General features: G+C 49.7%; 1 protein-coding gene across 6 annotated transcripts in view; it reads right to left on the reverse strand.

Annotated features, from left to right (window-relative positions):
- The window catches only part of KCNMA1 (potassium calcium-activated channel subfamily M alpha 1), an 818,234-nt gene that overhangs the window by 726,025 nt on the left and 88,913 nt on the right, over nt 1-3,296 (reverse strand). The window lies entirely within an intron of this gene.

The raw sequence follows: 3,296 nt of genomic DNA on the forward strand, positions 1-3,296 counted from the left end.
CCCCCCAGGGGGGATGGTCACGCCGCAATCCCTTCTCCTCCATTCTCCTCTCGGGATCTTGGGCACGCACGCACACGCGCCCAGCGTGAGTTTTAAGCCACCGGGTCCGGGACGCGAATCGTGGTCGACTACGTGGGAGTCCAGCGACATAGCCATTACGCTAACTGCTGGTTCCCACTCCAGTCTCCCTTTACAGAGAACACTGAGACCTAGAGGAAGAGAAGAGCAGTGGCAGACTGAACCCAAGCCTCTGGACCTCTGACCAATGCTGTTTTCGTTAACATATCACCACCCCCAACCTAAGGTGACACTCTCGAAAAGGTCAGAAACCATTCCCAATTTGACCTGTTCTGCCCAATGCCTGCTGCTAAGACTCACCCTTCATTAAACCTTTCGGATGACCACAATGATGCTTTGAGTCTAGCCAGGATCCTACTAGGCTGTAGCTTGGATCCATCAGGAAAGATCCTCTTTTCCCTGAGCATGGCATGTGCGTATAGTCCTGCTATCACGCCTGTCTGGCACATCTACTCCGGCCACCACACAGGGACAGATCAATATGCAGAAGTCGCCTTCTCCTTCTGGGGTCGGTTTTCACAAAGGGGATACTACAGTTCTAAGCTTATTGATACTTGCACAGTCTGGCCCACGGAATAGCCAGAGTAGCAAGAAGGAGGTCACACGTCAGATAGAGACACGGACCTCATTGAGCCTCAGTGGACAAAACTCCCTGGACAAAGCTGCAATGGCAGGCATTTCAGAACCCTGGAAGGGTAAGGAAATGATCTGGCTGCAGAAGGCAAGGCAGCTAGATGGCAGGCCAAGAGCTGGAGAAAGTGCAACAAACGGAGGGCCCTGCCAGTATGAGGGGGGCATGAGTGCATGCTGGAGGGATCAAGAGGGCTGCAGCTGCCTGAAGTCACCTACCCTCTACTCCAAGAAGAGGCAGCATGGTGCCCTGGGTATACCTGTGAGCTCTGGAGGACACTGGCCTGGGCGTGAATCCTACTTCTGCCATTTCCCAGCTGTGTGACCTCGCCAAGGCTACTTCATTCTCTGGGTCTGTTTCCTCTTCATTTTGCAGATGTGCACAAAAACTGTACACATACCTGTGGGGGTCGGGAAGGGTGTAAGGGTTAAGATAAGGGCAAGCACTCAGCAGGTGCCAGGAGCTCACAGCTATCACCGTAGCCCCGGGAGACACTCATTTACCAGGTAAGGAGACAACTGACTGCGCGTGCGCGGCTGCCCTCCACTCTCCTCTGGGCAAGTGGAATTCCAGGCTCTAGGATTTAACACTCCAGAGGGCAGTTTTCTTTTTCCTGCCTTCACCATGATGTTCTGGATTTCACCTCATCATGGACACCCAACTCAAGGACCACCTGTGGCCTGGCTTCCTGATGTGACGCAGCTGTGATTTAAGGCATGAATGCAAAAACATAGAGGGCTGCCTCTTTATGGTTACTTCCCAAGCAGCACAGACATTCACATCTTTTTTATTTTATTTTATTGTTTTGCCCATCCACATCGCCATCACTTTATTGTACTGTCACCGTTAACTATAAATACTATGGTGGGACATTCACATCTTAGCGGTGAAAAGGCAAGGCCAGTTTTCTCAGTAATATTCTTTTATTGAGTAAAATCAGAAAACTAAATCTTTTTTTCATTCTTTGCTCCCTCGGGACTCCATAAAACTTTTTGTTTTGGATTTGTAAGAAGGCAGTCAATGGGGCACTTGGGAGATAAGAGGGCAGGGGACAGAGAGGCTTGGCACCACTGAGGTGAGATGAATGCTCCCCACTACTGGGCCTGGAGAGAGTGCTGGCCCAAGAAGTGCACCAGCCTCCCTCTGGGCAGTTACCAGGCAACCCTGCGGGCCTGAAACCAAGCACTCATCCATAATGTACACCTGGCCAGGGCCTGAGTGCCTGTCTCTGCACCCCGGGATGAGTTAGCAGTGAGCCCACCTGCCAGGTCCCAGAGGCATCCACACTCTTGAAGAAAGTCACCAAAATGCATACTATGAGAAAACTATGCAAAGATTTCGATGTGGGTTTTTTTGTACCAAAATAAACATGGACTTTGGTTTCATTTGTCCATGAAGTGTCTGAATTCCCCTCATACCTCAGAGCTGCTCCCAGGTAATGTCCTGCGTGGACTTAAGTGTCCTGCTTAATCCACCCAGGGATCCATGTCAGCAGCAGGTTGTACCCAGTACCATGGGAGCCAGGAGCTACACTTGAGGTGCCCAGAGGATGGGAAATCCCACCCCATTGCGTCTTTACCCTCTTCCTGCATTCTCCCACTGCCTAGTAGAAGAACTAAGAGTCCAGTGGTCTCCAGGCTGCAGTAACAGAAGATCCCTGTAGATCTGGTGTAAATAACAGAGCTCCAGTTCTATTTCTGGATACTCATTAGATCTAAGTAGGGACTGGCTTTCTTCTTCCTTCTGTCCCAACAGGTGAGATTCCACAGCCATGATTAGGAACCACCTAGGCCACTTGAAACAGGCAATAGAAGCCCACTGAGTTCCTTGACTGGGCAATAGATGCTCTTCAAAGCAGGTCAAACAAATCTTTTGGTGCCAGGACAAAGCCATATTTTCCAGAACTGGGGGAAGGTCAGCTGTTTCTTTCACCCTCTGAAAAGTCCTGGTTATGGCATGGGCACAGCAGAAAAACGATCAAAGGCTCCCTGATGGTGACTGCCTCACAACCAAGTGGTAATTCCTCCCTGATAAGATGAGGAAGATTCTGCAGAAATCACATTTGCAATTTGGAAATGAAGAAGACCAAGGAAGAATCCAAATGAATTCTTGTGTCTGGTTGAAGAGCCCACGTGTTTCCCTTGACCTCCTGTTCCTGAAAATGTTGCCATCTGCACAGACTCCTTCACACATAAGAGAGCCGACTTCGTGAGCCTGGCAAAGTCAACTGTGACTGCCCATCCCTGGACCGAGGGAGGTTCTAAAGATTTAAGGGGAAGTGGAGAAAGTTGATCATAGAGGTGGTATGGGGCTGGGCTGACATGGACACTCTACTTACCTCTCCCATCAGAAAATTATTTGTCTCCTGAGAAAGACTATTTATTCACTAGTGAGAGCTCTGTGTGCACTCTCGCTTCCCTCATCACCTCCTCGTTCCAACACACACACACACTAGCACACACATGTGCACGCAATAGGAAAATGTATCAGATGAAGAATTCCCCTGACCCAGTCCAGATTTAAGGAACATGAGGTAGCTGAGGGACCAGAGAAATGGTGACATGTGACTGATTCACTTTAGGGAAAG

Source organism: Tupaia chinensis, unplaced genomic scaffold (genome assembly GCF_000334495.1).
Source record: "Tupaia chinensis unplaced genomic scaffold, TupChi_1.0 Scaffold000424_1, whole genome shotgun sequence".
Taxonomy (NCBI): domain Eukaryota; kingdom Metazoa; phylum Chordata; class Mammalia; order Scandentia; family Tupaiidae; genus Tupaia; species Tupaia belangeri.